Source organism: Rhinolophus sinicus, chromosome 2 (genome assembly GCF_057876585.1).
Source record: "Rhinolophus sinicus isolate RSI-liver-muscle chromosome 2, RSI-T2T, whole genome shotgun sequence".
Taxonomy (NCBI): domain Eukaryota; kingdom Metazoa; phylum Chordata; class Mammalia; order Chiroptera; family Rhinolophidae; genus Rhinolophus; species Rhinolophus sinicus.
Window position 1 is genome coordinate 46,222,801 of NC_142502.1, and position 15,913 is coordinate 46,238,713.

Here is a 15,913-nt window from a genome sequence, read left to right on the forward strand (position 1 = left end):
ATTATGAGTTCACGCTACATCTTAAATTTAGAGTGTTCTGTAAAACATTGAATTTGGGGCCAAAGTTGTACAACATGAACTAAAATAAAAGCAACTTTAAATATAAGTAAACAAGTATTGTCTTTCTAGAAAGTTGTAGCAGAAACTGCATTGCTCCTGGAAAAAATGTGTGAGTTATAGTTAGTTGCAAGTAAAGACTGACTTTTCCTTATATTCATTTTTACATGTTGTTGGGAAGTGTAGCCAGTATGCTTTTTACATTGTTACAACCAGTGTTCGGTGTGGAAAGTTTCACATTTAAAAGCCTCCAAAATGATAAAGGATATTAAGTGTTTCCTTGTCAGCTTGTTCAAGATAATTGGTGAAACAATTTTCCCTTGTTCTTAAAAACAAAAAAAAAATCCAGGGTCTGTTGTCTAAATGCAACCTTTTTTTAAAAAAAAAAAGGAAGAAGAATTACATAAAGTAACAAAAGCTTATGTTATAAAAGAGCTGAAATCTTCAGATTTAAAAATTGGACCCAAGTAGAGTATATGATAGAAACACTTTTATGGTACATTACTCAACCAGCTTTCTCTGTGTTTGCTTAATTTTTTTTTCTCTACATACCTATTTAAACTGTGAGTGCAACAGGTTAAACAATATAGTTTTCCGCTTATTTTGTACATAATTTATCCCGTTTTATTAGAAGATTTATTAAAATGGTTCTCTTTTAAGAGGTTGTTTTTAGATATTAATAATGCTCAGTCACACTATGCTTCTCAGTCTAAATTACTCAATCTACATGTGTTCATAGTCATAGTGTGAGTTTTTTAAATTTATGATTTTCTTGTGTATACATATGGAAGTTAAAATGGACAGTTTTTCTATTCTGGCTAGAATTTAGTTTAAAGCAATAGAAAAATAACCATGTCCATAAAATGAAGACTTTTTAAGATCTTGGGACATTTTTTCTTACAGACACTTTGGAAATAATCATTACAATTCATTTATCCAGGGTTACCAGAGAAGGATTAATTTTCTAGATACCTGAAGCTTACTGTCTTAAGCATCAACATTATTTATCATGTAGACTGTAGTGACTACAATTACCTTGTTTTGTAACGGGGTCATCATCATGCACATAAGTCCTGTTGCACAGCTAAGGGCGGAATGTAGAAGACTATATGATCCATGTTTTTTGAATTTTGTGTTCAGTTTTTATGGTTTTCCTGTTCCTTTCTTTGCTGTTAGTATACTTCACTTTGGTCTCTTTTTGAACCTTTCCATTTGCTGCTTATTTCTGTTAGAATGGGAAACCAAATAACCAACTTTGTTAAGAGTTATAATGAAAACAAGTAATTAGGCTCTGGGGAGTACAGGGTCAAAGGACTGTGATACAATGGTAAGTAAATGGGTACTAGGTCAACCTATACTCCTTATTAATGCACTGCATAACCTTGGACAAGTTCCTTGACTTGCTTTAGTTTGGATTTCCACATCTGTAAAATGGGAATTAATAACTGAGCTGTTGTGAGAATTAAATGCGATGTAAAGTGCCCCAGCATATAGTGGATGCTTCTCTCCCATTTCATAAGTGATATACATGGACTATGTGATATATATTTCAAGACTCATTCATTCTGTAAAATGATCCAAGAATCTCCTCTACTGTAAAGGTTTGCCATAGATTTATACCGTTTTTCATCTCTGCATCTATTGCTCTTTATTCCTGCCACAGTTTTAACAGGCACTTTACTTACATTGTGCTATAATCCTGCCTATGTGTCGCTCCCCCTGGGAGGGCTGTAAGTTCTCAAAAGTACTGGCTGGGACCTGGGAGCTACTAAATAAATATCAAGTGGATGAACAAATTTCTATTTGGCTTCTTTTTGTTTCTTATCAGCCTGAATAGATGAAGTTACTAAATCAGGGAGTTTCCATCCCCACACCATTCAGTCATGCCTTCATTCAACAAATGTTTATGGAACCCCAGGTGAATGCCATTCTAAGAACTGGGAACCAGTGACGAACAATTTTGACATTCTACTGAAGGAGACATAAAGAAGTAAACAAATAATGTAATTTTAGATAGTAAGGGAAGACTTCCCTGAAGAAATGACATTTAAGCAGAGACGTGATGAGTGAATAAATACTATCCTGGCAAAAATGAGATTTTTGAGGGAGACATTCCAGGCATCGGGAACAACGTGTGGAGGCCTCCTGGCCAAAGAGAGCGGATGAGTTCTCAGAACTGAAAGTAATGCGGCGTGGTTGGAGCATACAGGATGAGGGGAGTGTGAAAGCTTCAGCATGTGCTCCGGAGTCAGAACTGGCTCCAACACTTCATTAGCTCCACAGCCTTAGAAAAATTACATACTCTCTCCTTGACTCGGTTTTCTCATCTGCAAAATGAGGACAATGCTAATAGTTCCTGCCGCACAATGAGAATAAAATGAAACAATGCTTGCAAAACAGCACAGTGCCTAGCACATAAGAAACGCTCAGTTTAGATTTCTGTTTTTAGGCAGCCACCTAACCGAGGATCCTGTAAGCCCTGTTAAGAGTTGTGGACTTTATCCTAGGAACAATGGGAAGCCTGTGAGGGGTTTTGAGCAAGATGGTGACATGATCCGTGGTGTATCAGAGAGCTCCCTTTGGAAACAAAGAGAATGGCTCTCAGGGGTCAGGAGTGGCTGTGCAGCATCAGCTGGGCAGTTGTCCACTTATCCAAAGCAAAAATGATGGCGGAGTAGGACATAGTGGAAAAAAGTGAATGGGTTTGGGAGAGAGCTAGGAGTTAGAAACCATAGGATATAGTCTTTAATTGGATCTAGGAGATGAAGAAAATTATAGTCATTTCCTGAAACAGAAGAGTGGTAGAGGGTCAGTTTCGGGGGAATGATGAGTTCTGTTTAAGACATGTTGAGATTCCTGTTGCCTATGTTACCTCCTATTAGAAACAGCTCCTGAGGGATTTCTGCCCCTGCTAGCACTGTTCTAGTTCTGCCATTGTTCTCTCTCCTCCAGCCTTAACCTATGCTCCACCTTTATTTATATCCATCCTCCATGTAACTGCAGAGCCATTTATCTACAGTGAAAACCTGCCAAAATCTGCCTAAAATCCTTTAAAACAGAGTGGAATCTGAAGAATTCCAGCATCGATCTGGCTTCTACCTACTGCTCTATCCTCACTGCCCACCACTCCCATCCTCACTGCTCTCACTCTAGCATCAGACTCACAAGGGAAACCAAATAATTCAGATTGTAGCGCTCCATAATGCTTTTTGCTGTTCATTGGTAAAGCAGCAAAAGCTGAGTGAAGTGCATTTGCAATTCTTTCAACTGTTCTGAGGATCCTTAATTCTACCGGTCAACTCAGAGAACTGTAGTCTGTTAGGGAGAGATGGTGGGACAATGGGCGGATGAATGCAACTTAAAATGGCTAAACCTGTAAAAAATCAGCACATTGGGCGATAGCATTATGTTTGTATTCCTGCTCTCAATTTGTTGATTTCATGTCAACATACGTAAATCTGTTCAACACATTTTTGAGAACTATTCTCTGTCAGAACTACTTGGGACTGGAAGATCAGTAAGGTTTGTTCCTTGCTTTTGAGAAAGTTCTTCTATTCTCATAGGAGGCTTTATTTACAGTTGTTGTTTTTTGAATTAATCCTGTAATACCTTTTTTATATGATTGATTCCCTAAACAAAGGCACAGAAGTAATAACACTGGCCCAGTATACTAATACAGTTCACTGGTAAACTATATAGTCTTGATGCATGGTAATTAAGAGGGGAAATGTGAGTGTGTAAGTATATATATGTGTATATATATATATACACATATATATATGTGTATATATATATACATATATATATATGTATATGTATATATATATACACACACACGCATATATATATCAAAAGATTTTCCAAGAATTGTTATTTGATCATTTTCATTTTCATCTGCAAATGTCTGAAAGTAAATTTGGCTTAAGATAGAAAATTTAGACCAAGTAACAAAGTATTTATCTCGGTTCAGTGGGGTGGAGGAGGCTTTCCTTTAGTGACGTGATTGTTACCCCTCAGTGAGAAATGAAACTTTAGCTGTTGGGAATGGTGCACATTTACAGTTGTTAGAGTTACAGTTGGATTATCCAGTTGGTCTCCAATTGGGGAATATGTAGTTTGTAGGTTTAACAATAAGAGGTTCATTACTTGGCATAATATGTCTGTAGGTTGGGCAATTTCAAGCTTGATTGATTCATTAACTGAACTACATTCCCTTTTTGCCTTCCATCTTTTTGTTCTCCTTTCCTCACTGTGGCAACTACTGTCTCCACTCATGGTTGCAATGCTGCTACAGTAGCTACAGAATCATGACCATCTATCTGCAGCGAAGAAGAGTTCTTTCCCATGTGTTTATCAAGGAAGAAAAGCTTTTCCCAGAAATCCTCCAGCAGATTTCCTCTTAGTTTCTACTGAGCAGGGCTGAGTCACATGCCCTTTTCTAAGCCAGTCATTGGCAAGGAAATTGGGCATTCCACCTTTGGTTTGTACTAATCCACATTTAGCCCCTAAATGCCAGGAGAGCCCCATCACTTCAGTGAAGAATTTCTGTTGGTGAGGAAGGGGAGGGACAGAAGGCAATCAGGTTTAGTCAGAGGCTGCCATTCAAACTGCTCATATCTAACTAGATAATATATTGTTTTGATCTAACTATAATTTAGATTCTATTCCATTAGAAACCATTATTTTTTATAGTGATGCTGTAAAATACAACACAGCAGGTTAGGGACATTCTAGAAGCAGGTTTGGCCTTTTTAAATGATTATTTTGATTTCTTTTTGACTGCCATGTCTAGTCAAAGCCAAAAGTTTTAGGTACTGCATCTGAAATATTCACTGCTGACTCTTAGAGATCATATAAACATTTATATCTTAGATATGAGAGTCCTCTTTCAGTATTTACCCAAGCTTCTGTCTTCTATGTCCACTGTTTTCTGGCCTTTCATAGTTTATTGACACACTGAGAACTCAGTCCCTTTCCCTCAGGAACCCTCTCGGCTTACTTCTCTACTCAGTGCTCCCTCTCATTCCTGTCTTTGACCACTTCCTTTTCTTGCTTTTGAGCTCAGAGAACACTATTTACCCTCAGGTTGTCTGACTTGTTTGAATGGAAGATGTGAAGAAATTAAAGGCAAATCTTTCACTTTATTTTTTCTAAATGGTTTGAAGTGGAAGTAAAGAGCCTATCTTTTTTTTACCCACTGGCTTACAGGATGAATCATATCTCCACTGTCTACCCTCAGTGTCCTCTTTACACCATGTAAAGACATCCTGTCCTCTTCCTTTGTTCTGACTTTTCAGAAAGATTGAAACTAACAAGGATACTTTTTTAAAGTTTTCAGATTTTAAATATTTTATTCCTTTTAGAGTGCCCCCAAATGGTCTCTATCATGAAAACCAAACAAAAACAATGATTAATTTAAAAAAATATTTTTCTAACATAGTTATTGTTTGGTTTATAAATGGGATGTACTGTTTTATAGAAAAATGGGATTTTAAACACTTGCTTATTAGATTTCAACTTAAGGTCATGGGTTCACAATATCAGAGGACCCACTATTAAATGACAGTTTAACTAGAATTTTTTCATCTTTAACACTTTGTGCCTTAAACTGTTATACAGATCATTTATGGAATAAAAGAATTAGAAAGTAAGTATGCTGTTCTTTTCGTTTGATAGTTATATTTTCCTTTGGGTAAGCCATTAGAAATTTGCAGGACATCTTTTAACCATTTGAATAGGTAATAAATTAATAACTCAAACAGCCAACTTAAGGATTTGTTGAAACTTTGACCTGACAGAAAGTAGCTGTGGAATCTTGGATATAATAAAGGATTATTCATCACTTAAAACTGTGATACAACAGGGCCCTATATGTGTTATGTCTTACTCATAAAGAATTTTCATATTTAAAAACAGACAATGTGTATGTGGTAGCACATTAGCATGGGCTGGAGGAACTATAGACATGGGAAAACTTTTAGAACTTGTAGAACGACTAGAGATGCTGGCGGAGGGGGTACAGTGCTTAAAATGCGTAGAAGGATGAACGTATTGCTGGAAGTACATCAGCATCCAGCAAGCCTTACCAATTGTAATTTCTTGTTTATCACAATTTCTCAAATCAGTCTATTTTTTTCATACTGTGATAAAATATTTTCTTAATGGAAGTCGATGGAAAGTAGGATTTACTCTGATCCAACTTTTCTAGATCACATTTATTACATTAAGTTAGAAAGACCTTAGTTGACCTTGATGAAATTACCTACGTAGTACTTTAATTATGCTGACACAGTAGACTCAGTGGCATGTGAGTGTTCTTCAGACTGTTTGATGATGGTATTGCTTGGGGCACTGGGCCGACTGGAAATTTAAAGATGAAAACCTCAGCTAGATATCCCACTATGGGAATTTCATGCTTTGCTTTTTTTGCCTATTGGTTACTATACCAAGTTAAACTAGTATCGATAAAGATACATTTACCATAACATAGAAAACAATTCTTTTAAAGATGCCTGTTAAAAAAAATGCTTTTTCACTGGAAATACTTAGGGAGTTTTTGTAGGATAACAATTAGGACCATTTATTGGATTTTCCCAGTTGGCATTTTTGTTAAAAGTCTGTGTGTTACTAGTAGACTGTCACAGTTTGTGATATGTTTCAATTTGTAAGGAAAAAAACTCATGTGAAATTTGGCAACACAAGAATTACCTGTGTTCTCATGCTCTCATCTCTTTTATATAGAGAAAACTCCGATTAGATTGCAATGAAATATGGAATTACCTTAGAAACAAGAGTTACTTTTATTTTAATATTTTATTTAAATCTTACCCTATTTTTAATTTAAAAAGGGAAAGGTCTTCATAGATTTATAAATTATTATTTATAAAATTACCTGAAGACAAGTTCCCAAGCTTTTAAACCATACTAAAGGGAAATAAAATTTATGGTGTTTTATATTTATGGTGAGTTATGTTACCCAAATCAACTTTAATATATACATAGTCATTAAATGAATAGTATTCATTTAGTCTTTTGTTTACCTTGACAAGCTAGTAAATATATATATATATATATATATATATATATATATATATATATTTTTTTTTTTTTTAATTAGCTAGGATAATTTGTCAATTCTATTTGTAATTTTCAGTAAATTCTAATTAGAATCTTAGTTTATTTACACCACTAAAAGTGAGCATTTACTGTTTTGACACTTCAGTGTTTGACAAGCATTGCGCACTCACTCATATTTAAATTTTACATGATTTCATTTTCTAGCAAGTTGGCAGGTGTTAGCTGTCTATAATTATAACTGAGTAATTTTTCAAATGCTATTCATAGCCTAAACACAGCAAGAAATTCTTCCGATCATGTGATAAAGACCAAACATTGCAAAATAGTGGTAGAGTGATGTGTTACTGAAGGACATATTTAAGAGAAGCCTTTCTAAAGTAAAAAGCGATTCAAATGACAGGGAGACAGGTTTTCTTAAAAAATAATGTCTTCAAACTCATTGATAGTGATTACACCTCACTAAATTAAGGTGTGTCTACTTTCTCAACTAACAAGTAATGTATACCTTAGCAGACTTAAATTATAAAATATAACCTCAATTTATTCAGTTTTGTTGATGACAGAGGTTCTGAGTATAAGAAATAATTGAAATTTTATTGAAACAGTATAGATTTTACCATTGAAGCTAGAGAATTATTTCTTCTCATTTTATTCATTAGGTATTTATTATGTGCCTACTGTATGCCAAACACTATGCTTATCTATCTTTTGACATGTGAAAAATGATTCTAGTTAAAATCAAGAGAAGCTTGTATTTTATTTTTCTTGATGTATTTTCTAACCATCTATTCTAAATATATAGTCTCACATTGACTAGAGACATAACTTCAGAATGATTTAAAGATCTTGTTAGATATTTTTTACCAGCCATATGTTCATGAATAAATTAACTTCTGGTCTCAGTTTCCTCATTTGGGAAGTGACATAGTTTTATTATCTACCTTGTGATGTGATTATAAAAATTAAAGGAGATCATATTGGTAAAGCATTTAGTAAACTTCAATATACTGTACAAATTTAATTGTGAATAAACTCTGAAACTTACTTATCTATAAAGTGAGGATAATAATACCAAGTTCACAGGGTAGTTTTGAGAATAACATGAAAAGTGTGTAGAAGTCAGTTTGGTACATAGTAAGTGCTCAACAAATACTGGCAATGATGATGAAGACGATGAACTTGATCAAGGTCGTTTAGCTAAGGAGTCAAACTCCAAACTAGCATTTAGGATTTTTATGTAATTGACTTGACTACATCCCACACTTTGTATCCACATGTACTAACACCCCTAATTGCCATTTGTACACTAAATTTTTATATATTAACTGATTAAATTTTTATATATTAGCTGTCCAACTTTATCGTAGGATTCTTCTAACCAGCCACTGCCCAGGGTAAGTGTTGGACTTGCTCAGAGGTTTTTCCCCAGGAGTGGTGGCAGATGTGTAGCACCCATCCCCTCCTTGGAGTCCAGCACAATTCTAGTATGTCAGCATGGCCCCAACAGGGAGGGGTTGTAAGCAGGCAGCTGCATGTGTCATCCAGGTGGTCAAGTACACACGGAGAGGTCTGGCCGAGGCCTAGGCTTCGGTATCTGGACAGTGTTAGAGGATAAAGGTCAAGACCATGGGCTTTGGGGTCAGTCAGACCTGGCTGTAAGTCCTCTCTGCCCAGCTCTGACCTTGGGCACGTTACATAACCTCCTTAAATCTCAGTTCCCTCACAGAAGTTCCGAGGATTAAATGAGGTAACATGTGCAATACTTACTGGAATCCAGTAAGCATTCAGTGAACGTTAACAATTAGTATTCTGTTCTGCCCACACAGTGCAATGGGGGAGAGGAGATGGAAAGTTGAGCCCTTTGGCATGATATGCCCTTTAGGGTACCCCAAGACTCTGGGCAACTGGGAAGTTTTTCACCTACTTTCCAGATTCCCCAGCCTGAGGGAATAGCACCTCTAGGAACCAAATTAAGGATTTTATAAATATTATTTTAGCTCTCTGGGAACTGGATTTCTCCCCTGATGTGTTAGTCTGTTATTCCACTTAGGAACATTTGACTTTCAAATATGCCTTCAGGGACACATAATATAGGAAGGAAAATGATGGGTTGGATGCCAGTTTTGTCAGTAAGCAACTGAACCCTCTGTGCTGGGTGGATTCATGTCTGATACTTCAGGCAATTTATCTGCTGCAGAGACTGCTTGCCTTAAGGTCTCTGAGGAGATTAGAGCTGTACTATCAGTGTTCCTTCTCTGCTTCCACCAATGGGAGCCTCACGTGTTAAGCAGAAAGCCCCCAAACAGCCCTTTCACTCTTCTGAGATAACTGGCCCAGCCTAGACAGCTGATATGTTAAGAACAAAGTAACTAAGCAAAGATTACATTGTCAAAAAGATACCCCACGATCGGTAGCAGGGCTTGAAGAGATTTTGTACTATTTGACTTGTTGAATTTGCTTAATTGTGCGTGGCAGGTTTTTGGGGGGCTCCTCTGGAACTTCCATGCCTGCCCCCCTTATAATCTGCCATGACATTAGAATCAAGTTATCTGAACTCATCTTCAGCAGTTTCTTAATCTTTTTAGTTTTGTAGAATGTATACTTTTGAATGTAATAAGAATAGGCATTCTGTAGGTGAAGTCTAATTCTCAGCCCTTTTCATACATTAATCTATTCAAATGTCCCAATTTTATGTATCAGAAAAAAATCAAGGCCCAGGTAGGTTAAATAACTTGCCCAAGATATCATTGCTGGCAAGAGGGGCCCGGTTTCAAACCCAGGCTCTGAGACTCCATTCCACACTTTTCACCATTATGCTGCATGATATAAATAAAAATTTAATATAATCTCCTAACAGTGAAAATATATATTACTTTCTTCTCTGAGTTATTTTTCCTTCAGGATGAAATGTAAAACTTTGGTATTTCTAGAGGAAACCACATTCTTAGATGTTATTAAATTGCGTATCAAATTCTTATTTAAACCCTCACCCGTCTCAAAATTGCATTTGAACCCTGTTGAAGCTTCACCTTTTCACTGTGGTATTTTAATTTTTATTATGCTGTCATTGTACATTTCCGCTGATTTCAAGGTGGCTCTGTACTGTGTGGCCGTGGAAATAAGGTACACAAAAGGCTCTTCTTTACATTAAGAAATTAACCAAGTAAGATGATTACTTTAGTGAACTGCCGAAAAGAAAACTTGGTATATTTCCATGAGTAATAGAGTCAAGATTAGCTTTGAGTGTTAGAAGAGCCTTCTCCCAGCTAGTTCATTGTTGCCATGACAGTGTTGGCAGTGCGAGTGTTGTAGTAACTCTTTGCAATGAGCTTATTTTAGACCCTAACGTTTGCAGGGCCGAACATCCCTTTCCCTGCCCCACAAGTAACTCTAGTGGAAAAGTACTGGTTTTATAACTGGCTTCTGGCTTTGTAGCTGAAAGACTGTACTATTGTGGGCTTAAAAAAAAAAAAATAGTGTAGGAGTGTTGAGTATTTTTCCTGTGGATTATGAATGTTTGAAATTTCCCAAAATATGGTATTTCATTACATGTCCTACAGTAAGTTGTTTACTGCTAAAAAGAAAAGGGGCCTCAATTGTCTTTTTAGAAATCAGGCCCTGATTGTATCATACATTAAGCTCCTATAGAAATCATTTTTCCATCTGTGTATCTCCTGTGCATACTTTAAAGTCTTTGGATTCTTTATTCAGTTATTATGGAAAATTATCATTAGAAACCACAGATGATTGTGTTTAAACAGTGTAGAAAAGTACTTTTTCTTGTCCTTTCCATAATTCAGCATTTATTTGCTCAAATTGAAACATTTTAATCTTCTTAAATTGCAAACTAACAAGTTATATAATGATTTTAAGAAATTACTCAATTTGAACTGTGTACTTAAACTAACATAATTATTGAGGTGTTTTTAAACTTTGTTGCTTATATGTTATAAATTAGATTTTAAAATACTTCATTGATATTTTCTAATTGTAAATACCATTATAAATATACTGGTAAGTACAAAATATTTTCAAACTCGTAATAGTGCCATTTTGTATACTTTTGCATACCATTTGTTAGGTCAGATTATTGGTAGCTATGGCATGTGCATTAAAAATCAAGTAGAGCATGAAGAAACAAAATGATTTTGGCAACAAACCTTGTCAAAGAAGTTGGAAAATTTAATCCTATACTTCCTTCATTGATGACAACTACTACAAATGGTTACAGTTGCATTTTCCCCAAATGCTGCATTAAAAGCTTAGCTCATCTTCCTTAGATGCTGAAGCTATAAACAAATCTTGCACAGTTCGGCTTATACTGAGTAATGGAATATGGATACCAGGCAAGCTCTTTTCTTTCTTTCTTTTTTCAGTTTAATATGAAAATAATTTTCCAAACAAAAATTTGACCCCAAGCTAGAGTTGTATTTGGCTTTTTCACTAAGCAATGGGTATTTTAATCTTCATTTTATTTTTTTATTCCTTTTAGTGCATTTTATTATTTCCTTAGTGGTAATTATTCAGATTAAGAAGTATGTGATTTCAGTCTACACTAGTCTTTGATAGCTCCTTTGAATTTGGAAGTAGATGTTAGGTAAAATGTGAAGATTCAACTATAGTTCTTTTTCCTTTGTTAAAATACGTAATAACAGGGTTATTGTTTTGTTTTGTTTTGTTTTGTTTTGTTTTTCCTGAACTCCACAGCACCTCTAGCTGACCTCCCTCTATATCTAAGGCTGAAATGAGTATAGCTTTTTAAAGTAAGCATTCTTTTTCAATTTTTCTTTGTGCCTGACACTGTTCTGGCACTGTGGGGGATGTAAAAAGAAGTAGAAAACAACCACTACCCTTAAGAATTTTGCAGTGACTTTGAGGACAAAATTTAAGACCAAATCAAGACAGTGACTAAAAATGTTAAACTTTATGGTAATATATTGACAACAATGTAACTGTTGGTGGGAGAATGTGTACATAGTAATTCTACATCTAGGAAATCATCTGAAAAAAGATTTATGTATGATGAGAATTACTACAGTGCTACTTATGATATAAATGTATTATATATATATGCATTTTTATATATAAGTAGATAATCTTAATATCCAAAAATTAATTATGGATTGGTGAAATTATGGGATGTCTGTATAAAGAACTATTATACAGTTATTTAAAATTGTTTTAAAGTATATTTATAAGAAAAGAAAAAATTATACATATAAGTGGAAAAGCAACTTTTAAAGTAGGATGCCATATATATATATATATATATATATGGCATCCTACTTTAAAAGTTTACAGAGAGGAGAAAAAGTCAGGAAACCTACATGCACCAAAATATTAACTATACTTCTCCTTTAGAGGTAGGATTATTAGAGATTTTAATTTTCTTTTTATAATAATCATTAATAAATACTTAATTTTATTGAGTGCTTTCTATATGCCAGGTTATCATTGTAAGCATTTTACATAGAACATTTGCAAAATTTCAGGTGGGTTACAGGTTTTGAGGGAGATATCTTCCCAAAACAAAATAAATATATAAGTATGAATACACCCGTTCACTGTAAGATTAAATTAAATTCCTGGTTTATTTAGCCAAGGAAACAGGAACTTCTCAGAAGCTAGACTTTCTCATTGAGAAGAAGCACTTGCAGCCTAACTGGTGCTACTTTCCTTGGCCCCCAGGTCTCCTGAATGGTATGAAACTGCTGGTGACCCTGGATCATTCCAGATCTGCAAAACTCAATTCTTGGTCTACTGTTGCCTTTTTATGTTTGGAGTTTCAGTCCACATTCTGAAAGAATTTATACAAAGTATGCATTTTCTTTAAAGGCTCATTTTCTTGCAATAACTAATTTGATACTTAATACCAAGTCTGTTGTGAGTTTAGAGATGAGGAAAGAGTAACTTAACTCAAGTGCTGAATACTGGGAGTCAGGAGGCAGATCTGACTCCTAAGTCTATGTTCTTAACCACTAATCTATTTTCTTATAGTTGTCTCTCTCTCTCTCTCTCTCTCTCTCTCTCTCTCTCTCTCTCTCTCTCTCTCTCTCCCCCTCCCTCCCTCCCTCCCTCCCTCCCTCCCTCCCTCCCTCCCTCTCATGTATTACTTTTATATTGGAAAATGACTTAAAATCAATGTGGAAAAATTATGATATATAGAGTGTTATAGTAATTCAGAGCAAGGAAAGATCAAGATGAGTTGGGATAGTAAAAGAAAACTTAATGGAGCAAATAAATTTTAATGTAATCATTAACTTTTCTTTTCAGCTCATCTGTTTGTTTACACAAGTGTACACTGCTTCTACCCCCAACATGCCCAAACCAAACCTCTGATGACGGCTGGAAGTAATGAATGCACTGTTGTACTTTCCTGCAGATTAAGTTTTGGCCTCGTTTTTGTTTCCTTTTCATGGCCCCCTTTTATTTTCCTTTCCCCATCTGTCAATGCGTGTATGGACATGTAACTATCACTTTTATCAAAGCTACTTCTCACGATAGTGTTGAGCATTACAAATAAAACAGTTCCAGTTTGACAGTTTCCATGTGGTAATACCATCATCATTTAAAGATTGGGATGGCTAAAAGAAGTTGTAAAAATTACATTAATGAATTATATTTTAAAACTCATTAAAAAGAAGTAGAACTAGATAGGATCCTGAGTCTTCTCTGATGAATTAACCATGTATCATAAATTAGGGCTGATGTTCATTTGGCCAGTATTCATTGGCACATCAGTACTTGTTAAAATACTGAAGTATTTTCCTACTAGCTGGTACATAGTAAATAGAAACTGCAAAAAGCAATAAAATTAATAACACGTCATCAGGATGGGTGGTTTATCTTAGAAACCTCACATGCACTTAGGTTCCAAGCCAGTCTGGTCACTGAAGCATGGAGCTAGGAAGTTTGCTCAGAAGCCCTCTTATTTACTTCAGGTGGTGAAGGTACACAAACCCTTGGGTGGGAGACACAGACCAGACAGGTGACCTGAGGAGAACCTGATCCTAAACCCGCAAAAAAAGAAAAAGTGCCGAGTTGTGCCAAGGGGAGAAGCAGGGTCCAAGCCTCGGTGGTGACGGGAGGCTGCCACAGCCAGAGACACACTCCGCGGACAGTCTCTCTGTTGGGCTTGAGCAGTTTTTCTGGGTTTAAGACTTAGTTATCAGCTGCTTCATAATAAATTTGGTGGTTTAAAACAATACAAATTTATTATCTCACAATTTCTGTGCATCAGAAATATGGCCACAGCTTAGATAGGACCTGTGCTTCAGGGTCTTTCATGAGGCTTCAATTAGGTGGCAGCCAGGACTGTGGTCAAATGCGGAAGGATGTGCTTCCAAGCTCACATGGTTGTTGGCAGGATTTAGTTTCTTGAGGGCTGTGGATTGAGAGCCTCAATTCCCTGCTGGCAGTTGACTGGAGGCTGCTCTCAGTTTCTTGCCATGTGGGCCTCTACACTTGCTTATGACTCAGAGAAAGCACCTGAGCAGAACCAGAGACTAAGTACCAGCAAAAGTGTGTCAGTCACAGTCTTTTATAATCTAATCTTGGACGAGACATGCCATCACTTTTGCCTTAATCTATTCATTAGAAACAAGTCACTAGGTCCAGCCCAGACTTAAGGGGAGCAGATAACACATGGAATGAATACCAGAAGGTAGTGATCCTTGGGAACCATTTGAAAAGCATCCTACCACAACAACACATCTCCTAGCTGGTTGGGCAGAGTGGGTCTCTGCTTATTGTGAAGAGAGCTGAGTCCTAACGACTCACAGCGGTGAGTTATGGGCCCAGGAACCTAATGAATGTCTAGAAGACAGTGTGGTCCAGCAAATGATAGTATGAGTCCAGGCTCTGTCTCCTCTCCACCCTTGGAACCAGTCTCCAGCTAAAGAAGCCTCACACCAGCCTGGACAATGGATGCCCTTCCCCAGGCCCTGTTCCCTCACTGAGCCCACCAAGGCTCAGTTGGAGAGGTCAGCCTGTTATGCAGGGTGTCGTGTGGGGTCTCAGCTCCCACTCCCCGCATAAGAATGCAGGACATGGTGAGGCCAAAAAAGAACACCCACGGAGCCATAGGAAAGGGAGTCATACCACTGTAGTCTCGATGGCGGCTGGGTTGAAGACATAGGAAGCAGGAGCCACAGGATCTGCAACCTGCCATCTGCTTCTCTGCCAACCAACCTCACTTGCTAACTGCAATCCTCCTCTCTGCAATTTGCAATCTATGCTTGCTAGCGTAGCCACGGCAGTTATGGCTAATGGCTAACCGGTAACAGCTGATGACCATCTACTACCCGAGCCAGCACCTTTCCACATGAGGCCCAGAGCCTGGAAACTGCACTCTGGGACTCTGTCCCCACACAGCTCATCTGCCTCTAGCAGCTTCTTGATCCTTCCTCTTTCGTCTCCACGTTTCTTCATGACTCTTCTGTCCCCCATTATTCCTGAGTGATTCTAGCAAATTCCCTACTTCCCATTCTTTGTACTAAAAGTAAAAACGTCATTTGTCCAAAAAGGTAGGAAGTGGCCAGTAGCTTTCTTTTCATCATTCAGTGATTATCTAGTGAGCTGTGAATCAAATCTCAGCTGTGTCTCTGATTTGAGGGGAAAGTGTGATCAAAATAAAGCCCAAAACTTTTATGAGTATTCTCAAATGAATGATGAATGAAATTAAACATTATTGCAAATCCAAATTTTTATTCAGATCTCCCAAACTCAAGTTGGTATACTTTACTGTCAATTTAGTGGTGTCAGAAAGGGAACAGATGAA

General features: G+C 36.6%; 1 protein-coding gene across 2 annotated transcripts in view; it reads left to right on the forward strand.

Annotated features, from left to right (window-relative positions):
* Positions 1–15,913, forward strand: part of SESN1 (sestrin 1) — a 102,150-nt gene that overhangs the window by 1,214 nt on the left and 85,023 nt on the right. The gene's annotated exons all lie outside the window — the stretch shown is intronic.